Source organism: Engystomops pustulosus, chromosome 9, assembly GCF_040894005.1.
Source record: "Engystomops pustulosus chromosome 9, aEngPut4.maternal, whole genome shotgun sequence".
In the NCBI taxonomy this organism is placed as follows: Eukaryota; Metazoa; Chordata; class Amphibia; order Anura; family Leptodactylidae; genus Engystomops; species Engystomops pustulosus.
This window is the reverse complement of record NC_092419.1, coordinates 54,556,192-54,570,636: the sequence shown is the minus strand read 5'-3', so window position 1 is coordinate 54,570,636 and position 14,445 is coordinate 54,556,192. Positions and strand designations below refer to the sequence as shown.

Sequence of the window (14,445 nt, the reverse complement as noted above, 5' to 3'; positions counted from 1 at the left end):
TCTCACCTTCCACCTGCCATAATTCCACAAATGGAAGTCTGGGGCATTTTCAACAAGTAGAGTCTCTGCCAGTAACTTAGGGAGAGAGACCCTGTTCCAACACATCGGCAGACATAGGAGTGGAGCTTTGTTCCATGGCCAATAGAGTTGAACCTCCCAGGCAGAACATCTCACCTTCCACCGGTCATAATTCTACACCTGGAAGTCTGGGGCATTTTCAACAAGTAGAATCTCTGCCAGTAACTTAGGGAGAGAGACTCTGTTCCAACCCATCGGCAGACATGGGAGTGGAGCTTTGTTCCATGGCCAATAGAGTTGAACCTCCCAGGCAGAACATCTCACCTTCCACCTGTCATAATTCCACACATGTAAGTCTGGGGCATTTTCAACAAGTAGAGTCTCTGCCAGTAACTTAAGGAGAGAGACTCTGTTCCAACACATCGGCAGACATGGGAGTGGAGCTTTGTTCCATGGCCAATAGAGTTGAACCTCCCAGGCAGAACATCTTACCTTCCACCAGTCATAATTCCACACATGGAAGTCTGGGGCATTTTCAACAAGTAGAGTCTCTGCCAGTAACTTAGGGAGAGAGACTCTGTTTCAACACATCAGCAGACATGGGAGTGGAGCTTTGTTCCACGGCCAATAGAGTTGAACCTCCCAGGCAGAACATCTCACCTTCCACCTGTCATAATTCCACACATGGAAGTCTGGGGCATTTTCAACAAGTAGAGTCTCTGCCAGTAACTTAGGGAGAGAGACCCTGTTCCAACACATCGGCAGACATAGGAGTGGAGCTTTGTTCCATGGCCAATAGAGTTGAACCTCCCAGGCAGAACATCTCACCTTCCACCTGTCATAATTCCACACCTGGAAGTCTGGGGCATTTTCAACAAGTAGAGTCTCTGCCAGTAACTTAGGGAGAGAGACTCTGTTCCAACACATCGGCAGACATGGGAGTGGAGCTTTATTCCATGGCCAATAGAGTTGAACCTCCCAGGCAGAACATCTCACCTTCCACCGGTCATAATTCCACACATGGAAGTCTGGGGCATTTTCAACAAGTAGAGTCTCTGCCAGTACCTTAGGGAGAGAGACTCTGTTCCAACACATCAGCAGACATGGGAGTGGAGCCTTGTTCCATGGCCAATAGAGTTGAACCTCCCAGGCAGAACATCTCACCTTCCACCGGTCATAATTCCACACCTGGAAATCTGGGGCATTTTCAACAAGTAGAGTCTCTGCCAGTAACTTAAGAAGAGAGACTCTGTTCCAACACATCGGCAGACATGGGAGTGGAGCTTTGTTCCATGGCCAATAGAGTTGAACCTCCCAGGCAGAACATCTCACCTTCCACCTGTCATAATTCCACACCTGGAAGTCTGGGGCACCTTCAACAAGGAGAGTCTCTGCCAGTAACTTAGGGAGAGAGACTCTGTTCCAACACATCGGCAGACATGGGAGTGGAGCTTTGTTCCATGGCCAATAGAGTGGAACCTCCCAGGCAGAACATCTCACCTTCCACCTGTCATAATTCCACACATGGAAGTCTGGGGCATTTTCAACAAGTAGAGTCTCTGCCAGTAACTTAGGGAGAGAGACTCTGTTCCAACACATCGGCAGACATGGGAGTGGAGCTTTGTTCCATGGCCAATAGAGTTGAACCTCCCAGGCAGAACATCTCACCTTCCACCTGTCATAATTCCACACATGGAAGTCTGAGGCATTTTCAACAAGTAGAGTCTCTGCCAGTAACTTAGGGAGAGAGACCCTGTTCCAACACATCGGCAGACATAGGAGTGGAGCTTTATTCCATGGCCAATAGAGTTGAACCTCCCAGGCAGAACATCTCACCTTCCACCGGTCATAATTCCACACCTGGAAGTCTGGGGCATTTTCAACAAGTAGAGTCTCTGCCAGTAACTTAGGGAGAGAGACTCTGTTCCAACACATCGACAGACATGGGAGTGGAGCTTTATTCCATGGCCAATAGAGTTGAACCTCCCAGGCAGAACATCTCACCTTCCACCGGTCATAATTCCACACATGGAAGTCTGGGGCATTTTCAACAAGTAGAGTCTCTGCCAGTAACTTAGGGAGAGAGACTCTGTTCCAACACATCAGCAGACATGGGAGTGGAGCTTTGTTCCATGGCCAATAGAGTTGAACCTCCCAGGCAGAACATCTCACCTTCCACCTGTCATAATTCCACACCTGGAAGTCTGGGGCATTTTCAACAAGTAGAGTCTCTGCCAGTAACTTAAGAAGAGAGACTCTGTTCCAACACATCGGCAGACATGGGAGTGGAGCTTTGTTCCATGGCCAATAGAGTTGAACCTCCCAGGCAGAACATCTCACCTTCCACCTGTCATAATTCCACACCTGGAAGTCTGGGGCATTTTCAACAAGGAGAGTGTCTGCCAGTAACTTAGGGAGAGAGACTCTGTTCCAACACATCGGCAGACATGGGAGTGGAGCTTTGTTCCATGGCCAATAGAGTTAAACCTCCCAGGCAGAACATCTCACCTTCCACCTGTCATGATTCCACACATGGAAGTCTGGGGCATTTTCAACAAGTAGAGTCTCTGCCAGTAACTTAGGGAGAGAGACTCTGTTCCAACACATCGGCAGACATGGGAGTGGAGCTTTGTTCCATGGCCAATAGAGTTGAACCTCCCAGGCAGAACATCTCACCTTCCACCTGTCATAATTCCACACATGGAAGTCTGGGGCATTTTCAACAAGTAGAGTCTCAGCCAGTAACTTAGGGAGAGAGACTCTGTTCCAACACATCAGCAGACATGGGAGTGGAGCTTTGTTCCATGGCCAATAGAGTTGAACCTCCCAGGCAGAACATCTCACCTTCCACCGGTCATAATTCCACACATGGAAGTCTGGGGCATTTTCAACAAGTAGAGTCTCTGCCAGTAACTTAGGGAGAGAGACTCTGTTCCAACACATCGGCAGACATGGGAGTGGAGCTTTGTTCCATGGCCAATAGAGTTGAACCTCCAAGGCAGAACATCTCACCTACCACCTGTCATAATTCCGCACATGGAAGTCTGGGGCATTTTCAACAAGTAGAGTCTCTGCCAGTAACTTAGGGAGAGAGACTCTGTTCCAACATATCGGCAGACATGGGAGTGGAGCTTTGTTCCATGGCCAATAGAGTTGAACCTCCCAGGCAGAACAACTCACCTTCCACCTGTCACAATTCCACACATGGAAGTCTGGGGCATTTTCAACAAGGAGAGTCTCTGCCAGTAACTTAGGGAGAGAGACTCTGTTCCAACACATCGGCAGACATGGGAGTGGAGCTTTGTTCCATGGCTAATAGAGTTGAACCTCCCAGGCAGAACATCTCACCTTCCACCGGTCATAATTCCACACCTGGAAGTCTGGGGCACCTTCAAACAAGGAGAGTCTCTGCCAGTAACTTAGGGAGAGAGACTCTGTTCCAACACATCGGCAGACATGGGAGTGGAGCTTTGTTCCATGGCCAATAGAGTTGAACCTCCCAGGCAGAACAACTCACCTTCCACCTGTCATAATTCCACACATGGAAGTCTGGGACATTTTCAACAAGGAGAGTCTCTGCCAGTAACTTAGGGAGAGAGACTCTGTTCCAACACATCGGCAGACATGGGAGTGGAGCTTTGTTCCATGGCCAATAGAGTTGAACCTCCCAGGCAGAACATCTCACCTTCCACCAGTCATAATTCCACACCTGGAAGTCTGGGGCAGCTTCAACAAAGAGAGTCTCTGCCAGTAACTTAGGGAGAGAGACTCTGTTCCAACACATCGGCAGACATGGGAGTGGAGCTGTGTTCCATGGCCAATAGAGTTGAACCTCCCAGGCAGAACATCTTACCTTCCACCTGTCATAATTCCACACATGGAAGTCTGCGGCATTTTCAACAAGTAGAGTCTCTGCCAGTAACTTAGGGAGAGAGACTCTGTTCCATCACATCGGCAGACATGGGAGTGGAGCTTTGTTCCATAGCCAATAGAGTTGAACCTCCCAGGCAGAACATCTCACCTATCAGCTGTCATAATTCCACACATGGAAGTCTGGGGCATTTTCAACAAGTAGAGTCTCTGCCAGTAACTTAGGTAGAGAGACTCTGTTCCAACATATCGGCAGACATGGGAGTGGAGCTTTGTTCCATGGCCAATAGAGTTGAACCTCCCAGGCAGAACAACTCACCTTCCACCTGTCATAATTCCACACATGGAAGTCTGGGGCATTTTCAACAAGGAGAGTCTCTGCCAGTAACTTAGGGAGAGAGACTCTGTTCCAACACATCGGCAGACATGGGAGTGGAGCTTTGTTACATGGCTAATAGAGTTGAACCTCCCAGGCAGAACATCTCACCTTCCACCGGTCATAATTCCACACCTAAAAGTCTGGGGCACCTTCAAACAAGGAGAGTCTCTGCCAGTAACTTAGGGAGAGAGACTCTGTTCCAACACATCGGCAGACATGGGAGTGGAGCTTTGTTCCATGGCCAATAGAGTTGAACCTCCCAGGCAGAACAACTCACCTTCCACCTGTCATAATTCCACACATGGAAGTCTGGGGCATTTTCAACAAGGAGAGTCTCTGCCAGTAACTTAGGGAGAGAGACTCTGTTCCAACACATCGGCAGACATGGGAGTGGAGCTTTGTTCCATGGCCAGTAGAGTTGAACCTCCCAGGCAGAACATCTCACCTTCCACCTGTCATAATTCCACACATGGAAGTCTGGGGCACCTTCAACAAGGAGAGTCTCTGCCAGTAACTTAGGGAGAGAGACTCTGTTCCAACACATCGGCAGACATGGGAGTGGAGCTTTGTTCCATGGCCAATAGAGTTGAACCTCCCAGGCAGAACATCTCACCTTCCACCGGTCATAATTCCACACCTGGAAGTCTGGGGCAGCTTCAACAAGGAGAGTCTCTGCCAGTAACTTAGGGAGAGAGACTCTGTTCCAACACATCGGCAGACATGGGAGTGGAGCTGTGTTCCATGGCCAATAGAGTTGAACCTCCCAGGCAGAACATCTCACCTTCCACCTGTCATAATTCCACACATGGAAGTCTGGGGCACCTTCAACAAGGAGAGTCTCTGCCAGTAACTTAGGGAGAGAGACTCTGTTCCAACACATCGGCAGACATGGGAGTGGAGCTTTGTTCCATGGCCAATAGAGTTGAACCTCCCAGGCAGAACATCTCACCTTCCACCGGTCATAATTCCACACCTGGAAGTCTGGGGCAGCTTCAACAAGGAGAGTCTCTGCCAGTAACTTAGGGAGAGAGACTCTGTTCCAACACATCGGCAGACATGGGAGTGGAGCTTTGTTCCATAGCCAATAGAGTTGAACCTCCCAGGCAGAACATCTCACCTATCAGCTGTCATAATTCCACACATGGAAGTCTGGGGCATTTTCAACAAGTAGAGTCTCTGCCAGTAACTTAGGGAGAGAGACTCTGTTCCAACATATCGGCAGACATGGGAGTGGAGCTTTGTTCCATGGCCAATAGAGTTGAACCTCCCAGGCAGAACAACTCACCTTCCACCTGTCATAATTCCACACATGGAAGTCTGGGGCATTTTCAACAAGGAGAGTCTCTGCCAGTAACTTAGGGAGAGAGACTCTGTTCCAACACATCGGCAGACATGGGAGTGGAGCTTTGTTCCATGGCTAATAGAGTTGAACCTCCCAGGCAGAACATCTCACCTTCCACCGGTCATAATTCCACACCTGGAAGTCTGGGGCACCTTCAAACAAGGAGAGTCTCTGCCAGTAACTTAGGGAGAGAGATCTGTTCCAACACATCGGCAGACATGGGAGTGGAGCTTTGTTCCATGGCCAATAGAGTTGAACCTCCCAGGCAGAACAACTCACCTTCCACCTGTCATAATTCCACACATGGAAGTCTGGGGCATTTTCAACAAGGAGAGTCTCTGCCAGTAACTTAGGGAGAGAGACTCTGTTCCAACACATCAGCAGACATGGGAGTGGAGCTTTGTTCCATGGCCAATAGAGTTGAACCTCCCAGGCAGAACATCTCACCTTCCACCGGTCATAATTCCACACCTGGAAGTCTGGGGCAGCTTCAACAAGGAGAGACTCTGTTCCAACACATCGGCAGACATGGGAGTGGAGCTGTGTTCCATGGCCAATAGAGTTGAACCTCCCAGGCAGAACATCTTACCTTCCACCTGTCATAATTCCACACATGGAAGTCTGGGGCATTTTCAACAAGGAGAGTCTCTGTCAGTAACTTAGGGAGAGAGACTCTGTTCCAACATATCAGCAGACATGGGAGTGGAGCTTTGTTCCATGGCCAATAGAGTTGAACCTCCCAGGCAGAACATCTCACCTTGCACCTGTCATGATTCCACACATGGAAGTCTGGGGCATTTTCAACAAGTAGAGTCTCTGCCAGTAACTTAGGGAGAGAGACTCTGTTCCAACACATCAGCAGACATGGGAGTGGAGCTTTGTTCCATTGCCAATAGAGTTGAACCTCCCAGGCAGAACATCTCACCTTCCACCTGTCATAATTCCACACATGGAAGTCTGGGGCATTTTCAACAAGTAGAGTCTCTGCCAGTAACTTAGGGAGAGAGACCCTGTTCCAACACATTAGCAGACATAGGAGTGGAGCTTTGTTCCATGGCCAATAGAGTTTTTTTGATTGAAAGAGCCTTTATTCACAGATACACAGTAAAACTCACAGACAGTGTGTGCCATGACGCAGCATGGGCTTTGTACAAAGCAAACAATAAATTAAGATACACTCCTAGCACCTATCCTAACACTATGGCAGAATAAGTGCTACTCTAGCATACTAGCTCAGGCAAACAAAAAACACACATTTTTCAAATAAAACAGCTAACCTGCAACAGGGGGTACAGATGGGAGGGGGGAGGGGGGAGGGAGGAGGGGAAGGGGGTAAGTTGTCACAGGCCCGAAGCTTTATTGAAAAATAACAGACACATGAGGGAGGTAGGGGGGGAAGGAGAGGATGGTAAGTCTTCTTCTTCCTGGATGCCTCCTTCTGTGAGGAAAGAGGCAAAGTCCCATAGTTTCCTAAATAAAGTCCATGGTCAGTTAAAACAAGATAAACAAAGTCCACAAGAGAAAAATGAAGAAGTGGCTTGTCAGTCCTCCTCTTCTGAGTCCACCCTGCTGTCAAGGGAGGCGTAGTCTCTGAGCTGGCTCAAGACTAGCCGGTGACAGTCCTGGATGGACAAAGTTTCTCTGTGAAGGGTGAGGCGCCTCCTGGCGTACCACAGGACGTCTTTGAAGCAGTTCATAAGACGCCAGGCATCCTGGATGGCCCCCACCGTGTGGGTGCCTTGGAACAGGCCATAAAGTGCAGCGTGGCACGTCATGGTGTTCCTGGGCACAGAAAGTAGCAGTTCATGATCCAGAGCTTTCAACAGGCCCCGAGCAAAGGGGCATTCCCAGAACAAGTGCAATGATGTCTCCTCCACAAAGGGACACCGGGGGCAGTACTGGGTTTTGCTCAGGTTGCGGGCTGCCATAAATGACCGAGTGGGGAGGCCCCCCTGGATGGCCATCCATGACAGATCCTTGTGCCAGTTGTTAAGCCTTTCACACGACATGTTGGACCACACGGTGTCCATGGTGCTGGTGGTCAGCCCCGGAACACACTCCACAAGATCCTTGGCTCTGATGACTTTGTGGATAGTTTTTGGCTTCCACAAATCCGGCTTGAGTCCCTCCAGATGTTGATCCCTCACAAATTTCACCGCCCTGGCATAGTACCAGGGAGGATCCCAGTTGTAAGGGAAGGAGCTGTTCCACTTGTCCCAACCAAGCCCCCGCCACAGGGGAAGAAGGAAAAAGCGGGACATGGACTTTCCGGCAGAGTCCCTTGGTGTTCTCAGAGTTCTTCGGACCATGTCACACACAAAAGAAATCCAGAGCAAAGTGGGGATGTCGGGGATGCCCTTACCCCCCTTGCGTGGCTCCTTGTACATGACAGACCTTTTGACTCTGTCCATCTTTGAACCCCAAACAAACTTAAACACGGTCCTGGTAATGGCCTTGCTGACTTCGGCCGTGGGAGGCCATGCCTGTGCCGTATAGCGTAGCACAGGTAGCACCTCGTTACGCAGGACCAATGCTTTCCCCGTGAGGGTAAGCTGTCTGAGGGCCCACAGTCCAATCCGTTGGTTTACCTTGGCCAAGCGTTCTTGCCAAGACTTCGTGGCTGCTCCGTCTTTCCCAAACCAAACCCCCAAAACCTTGATAAAGTCTTGCTGGATGGTGAAGGGAAGAGGTGCAGAAGAAGCAGGATGCCAATCCCCGAAGAGCATGACCTCCGACTTCTTGCAGTTGACCTTTGCCCCCGAAGCTTGTCCGAACTGCTCACACGTCTGGGCGAGTTCCGTCACCGAACGCTGGTCTGCGCAGAAGACGGTCACGTCGTCCATGTAGAGCGAGCACTTGACCTCGGCGTGTCCTGGTCCCGGTGCGGTGATCCCTCTGATCTCTCCTCTCTGCCGGATAGATTCTGCGAACAGCTCTATAACACAAACAAAGAGAAGAGGTGAAAGAGGGCAGCCTTGTCTAACCCCTGAAAGGATAGGAAAGGGGTTAGTCTTCCAGCCGTTCACCAACACCGTGCTGCAAATGTCAGAATACATCAGGTTAACATAGGTACAAAACATTTTCCCCAGACCAAGCTTGCGCAGTACTTTACCCATGAATTCATGCGAGACTCGGTCGAAGGCCTTCTCCTGATCAAGGCTGACCAGGGCTGCGCGGATGCGGCGGCTTCTGATGTAATGCACCGTGTCTCTCATGAGGGCTAGACTGTCTGCAATCCTGCGGCCTGGGATGCCGCAGGTCTGGTCCGGGTGGATGATCTTCCCTATGACGCCCTTCAGTCTGTTTGCTAGGACCTTTGCCAGGATCTTGTAGTCCACGTTGAGGAGCGAGATGGGACGCCAATTCTTCAGGTCACACCTCTCTCCCTTCCGCTTGTACAGGATCGTGATCATTCCTTGCCTCAGTGACGGCGGCATACTGCCCTCCACCACCATCTCCTCAAAGAGCTCCAGCAGGTCCGGGCAGATGAGGTCCCCCAGCGCTACATAGAGCTCCGCCGGGAGGCCATCACTGCCTGGAGTCCTGCCGGGTCTAAAGGATTTAGCGGCAGAGAGCAGCTCGTCCACCGTCAAAGGGGCATCCATTGTCGTGGCACCTGCAGGATCAAGGGGGTTAGTGATACCTGCTAGGAACCTCTCGGCGGCTTCCGTGTCTGTGGTTTTCGGGGCGTAGAGGCTGCTGTAGAAGTCGGCGACGACTCCCATCACTGCCTTTTTGCCCCGCTGCATGTTTCCGGCTTCGTCGCGCAGCTCAGTCAGGGGCGTGTGCCGGCGTGGACTTTCCTGAAAAAGAAAGAGTTACACTTCTCACCCTTCTCCAGGTTGTCCATTTTGGCACGAAAGATGATTCGCTTGGATTCCTCCTCAAAGTGACTTTTCAGACGCTTCTTGGTGTCCTCCAGCTCCTCTCTGACGTCCCAGCCGCAGTGGTGGAGGTCCTGCAGTGATCTCAGCTGACGCTGGAGCTCCCTGAAGTCCCTTTTCACTTTGGCCGCCTGCCTTTGTCCTGAAAGAAACTACGCAATTCAACTTTAGCATACTCCCACCATTCACTGACAGTAGCAAACAAACATTTGTCATTCCTCAAAACCATGTAGACATCTCTAAGCTCCTCCTGCACTCCCTCCTGTTCCAGCAAGGCACAGTTCAGTTTCCAGGACCCTGGGCCAGTTGGAAAACCATGGCCCAGGGCGCCCCGAACCTGGACGGCCCTGTGGTCAGAGAAGAAGCAGGGGACTATAGAGTACCCACACGGCTTGATCGCTCTAGAGGTGAACACGAAGTCTATCCGGGAACGCAGTGAGCCATCGGGGCGGCTCCACGTGTAATTCACGGAGCCGCACCCCATGGAACCCACCGCGTCCTTTAAGGATGCTTCAGTTACCATCTCTATGAGCAGTTTGGACGTGACATCAAGCTTGCTCGAGGTGCCGGAGCTGCGCCCATCTTCCTCTATGGGGCAGTTGAAGTCTCCGGCCATCACTACGGCCCGGGTGGTGGCGAGCTGCGGTCTGAGGTTCTGGAAAAGTTCCAGACGCTCACCCTTGTCAGGGGATGCGTACACGCTGATTAGCCGCACGGGCTCACCCGCCCAGGAGCCATCTACGACCAGAAGTCGGCCGCAGACTAGCTCCTGGACGGAATCAAGCGTGAAAGCGCTTCCCCTGAGGAGGATGGCGGTGCCTGCAGACTTACAGTCGCCCCCCCCGGACCAGTAGGACGGGCCGTGACTCCACTGCCTGGCCAGATGTTGGTAGGACCTAGAGGAGGGGAGAGCACATTCCTGCAACATAAAAACATCACCTGGTTGGGAGGCAAGAAAGGTTAGTACAGTCGAACAACGAAACTTATCTCTAATGCTTCTAACATTAATGGAGAAAATGGTTAGATTCGCCATCATGGAAAAAGAAAAAGAGGGTGGTTAGGTTGGGACGATACAGCCCTAGTTACCTATCCCATCAGGTGGTTCTTCCTGCTGGAGGATCGGGGATCCTTCTGCAGCATCCAGCATCTCGTCTATCATCGGATTGAGGGGTGCTGGCAGGTCGTGGAAGCTGGGGCTCTCAGGGTAGTAGTCGTCCAGCATGTTGTCAAGTTCTGCTAGCAGAACCTGGTCTACAGCGGAAGTGGAGGGCTGTTCGTTCTCCACCAGTACTATTTTCCTGGTGGTCTCTGCTACTGGGCTCTCCGCCTGCTTCCTCTTCCTTTTCTTCTTTGTCTTTGTCTCGGTCTCAGTGTCTGGATCTGTGGGGACAGAGGAGGAGACAAGGGCTTGGGAGGAGAGGTTGGGGAAGTTCTCCACCGTGTAGGATAGGGGATCAGCAGCGGGGGGAGGGGTTTGGGTTAGTGCTGCTGATTCCTGGGGGGTTGCCTTATGGGCCGGTGGCTGAACTGCTGAGACCCCGACTAGGGGGGTGATGGTGGTCTCAGTGGGGGGAAGGGAGGGTTTGGAGTTGGCCTGGGAGGGAGGGGGGGAAGGTGTCACCTTCTTTGTCTTACCCGTCTTCAGTTTTGACACCTCGGCGGGCTTGGCCACATTCCTGGACGTCTGAGTCACCTTCTTTGACGCCTTCTTTTGTTCTGCCGGTTGGTCACCCGACACCTTTGCCTTGGGCTTCTTTGTTGTCTCAGCAGGGGAGCGAGCTTCAAAGCCCTTTCCCGGAGCCGAGGCAGCCACCTCCGCCCACGTTTTCCTCCTTTGTGGACAGGTTTTGTAGACGTGTCCAGTCAGGCCGCAAAGGTTGCAAGTAGACTTTCTGGGACAATCTTTGGTTTCATGGCCTGTAACCCTGCAATTCTTGCAGGCTTCCTCCTTGCAGGCCTTCATCTGATGACCCGTCTTGCCACACTTCCTGCAGGTTTGCGGCATATCCGGATAATAGATGAGGCCGTGGGAGTTGCCCAACATGAATGCTTGGGGCAGGTGTTTGAAACCGTCTTCTGATGCAGAGTCCTTCTGCAGCAGGACTGTCGCAGCCCACTTGCCCATCCAAAGGTTGTAGCAGTTCAGGACCTTTTCGGGGCCCTTCACCACCGTGCAGTACCTTTGGAGGAATGTCTCGATGTCCTTGCCGGGGGTCCGCAGGTTCCACATTGACACGATGATCCTCCTCTCCTCCCTCTGTAGCAGGCAACTGCATAAGAATTTGGAGAACGGGGAATCCGGCGTCGCTGCTTTCACTGCTTCCCAGTACCTCTTACAGACCGACATGGAGATGAAGGTCACATAAAAGATCCCGGCAACCATGGCTTGGATCCCAAAGATCTCGTGGCTCCGGATCCCCTGGTCCAGCAGCATCTTCTTGCAGAAGACGTCCTTGGACATGTCCGGCACCCTTCCGTCCACCTCCTTCAGCTTCAGGGCCACCGTATCCCTCATGTAAGGAGGGAGCTTTGGGGGCTCCTGGGTCTTCCTGGGCGGCTTCTGAATCCGAGAAGTGGTGGAGGCTTCGGGGTTGGGGACAGCTGCAGGTCCTGGGGTCTGTACCTCGGGTCCTGGGTCTTTGGCCTCCAGTCTTGGGGTTTCAGCCTTTTGGGCTTCCTCCTCCAGTCTTGGGGCTTCCTTGGGGGTCTTCTGCTTCTTCTTCCTTGCCTCCTTGCTTGCTGGAGCCATGGCTTCGGCTTGCTTGGTGGTTAAAGAAGAAAAGGTGCAGAAATCCTTGAGCAGGGTCCTCAGCAGAACTTTCCCCAGGGGGAGAAAGCAATGAAGATTTTCCTGCTTGGTCCGGAGGTTCCTAGCCGATCGCTAGGAGCAAGGTTCCACCGGCAGAATTTCCTCCAGAAGAAACAAAGAAGAAGAAAAAGTAATCCCAGAGATAATCCAAGGTTCTTCCAAGAAGCAGCAAGAAAAAGCAGCAACTCTTCCAAATCTTTTCAAAAATCCAGGGTTCCTTCTTCAGATCTTCAGTCTTCCAGAGTTCTTTGTCAGATCCAAGGTAGTTTCTTGAAAAGATACTACACTTGATCTTAGCCAAAAGGCCGAGAAGCGGCCTTCCAGCTGTCATAATTCCACACATGGAAGTCTGGGGCACCTTCAACAAGGAGAGTCTCTGCCAGTAACTTAGGGAGAGAGACTCTGTTCCAACACATCGGCAGACATGGGAGTGGAGCTTTGTTCCATGGCCAATAGAGTTGAACCTCCCAGGCAGAACATCTCACCTTCCACCAGCCATAATTCCACACATGGAAGTCTGAGGAATTTTAAACAAGTAGAGTCTCTGCCAGTAACTTAGGGAGAGAGACCCTGTTCCAACACATCGGCAGACATAGGAGTGGAGCTTTGTTCCATGGCCAATAGAGTTGAACCTCCCAGGCAGAACATCTCACCTTCCACCTGTCATAATTCCACACCTGGAAGTCTGGGGCATTTTCAACAAGTAGAGTCTCTGCCAGTAACTTAGGGAGAGAGACTCTGTTCCAACACATCGGCAGACATGGGAGTGGAGCTTTAATCCATGGCCAATAGAGTTGAACCTCCCAGGCAGAACATCTCACCTTCCACCTGTCAAAATTCCACACATGGAAATCTGGGGCACCTTCAAACAAGGAGAGTCTCTGCCAGTAACTTAGGGAGAGAGACTCTGTTCCAACACATCGGCAGACATGGGAGTGGAGCTTAGTTCCATAGCCAATAGAGTTGAACCTCCCAGGCAGAACAACTCACCTTCCACCTGTCATAATTCCACACATGGAAGTCTGGGGCATTTTCAACAAGGAGAGTCTCTGCCAGTAACTTAGGGAGAGAGACTCTGTTCCAACACATCGGCAGACATGGGAGTGGAGCTTTGTTCCATGGCCAATAGAATTAAACCTCCCAGGCAGAACAACTCACCTTCCAGCTGTCATAATTCCACACATGGAAGTCTGGGGCATTTTCAACAAGTAGAGTCTCTGCCAGTAACTTAGGGAGAGAGACTCTGTTCCAACACATCAGCAGACATGGGAGTGGAGCTTTGTTCCATGGCCAATAGAGTTGAACCTCCCAGGCAGAACATCTCACCCTCCACCGGTCATAATTCCACACCTGGAAGTCTGGGGCATTTTCAACAAGTAGAGTCTCTGCCAGTAACTTAGGGAGAGAGACTCTGTTCCAACACATCGGCAGACATGGGAGTGGAGCTTTGTTCCATGGCCAATAGAGTTGAACCTCCCAGGCAGAACATCTCACCTTCCACCTATCATAATTCCACACATGGAAGTCTGGGGCATTTTCAACAAGTAGAGTCTCTGCCAGTAACTTAGAGAGAGAGACTCTGTTCCAACACATCAGCAGACATGGGAGTGGAGCTTTGTTTCATGGCCAAAAGAGTTGAACCTCCCAGGCAGAACATCTCACCTTCCACCGGTCATAATTCCACATCTGGAAGTCTGGGGCACCTTCAACAAGGAGAGTCTCTGCCAGTAACTTAGGGAGAGAGACTCTGTTCCAACACATCAGCAGACATGGGAGTGGAGCTTTGTTCCATGGCCAATAGAGTTGAACCTCCCAGGCAAAATATCTCACCTTCCACCGGTCATAATTCCACACCTGGAAGTCTGGGGCATTTTCAGCAAGGAGAGTCTCTGCCAGTAACTTAGGGAGAGAGACTCTGTTCCAACACATCGGCAGACATGGGAGTGGAGCTTTGTTCCATGGCCAATAGAGTTGAACCTCCCAGGCAGAACATATCACCTTCCACCTGTCATAATTCCACACATGGAAGTCTGGGGCATGTTTAACAAGGAGAGTCTCTGCAAGTAACTTAGGGAGAGAGACTCTGTTCCAACACATCGGCAGACATGGGAGTGGAGCTTTGTTCCATGGCCAATAGAGTTGA

At 51.2% G+C, this 14,445-nt stretch overlaps 2 pseudogenes; both read right to left on the bottom strand.

Annotated features, from left to right (window-relative positions):
• The window catches only part of LOC140076452 (uncharacterized), a 155,063-nt pseudogene extending 142,821 nt beyond the window's left edge, over positions 1 to 12,242 (bottom strand).
• A 213-nt stretch (positions 12,243 to 12,455) lies between these two features.
• Positions 12,456 to 12,619, bottom strand: LOC140101490 (U2 spliceosomal RNA; annotated as a pseudogene).
• Positions 12,620 to 14,445: the final 1,826 nt, after the last annotated feature.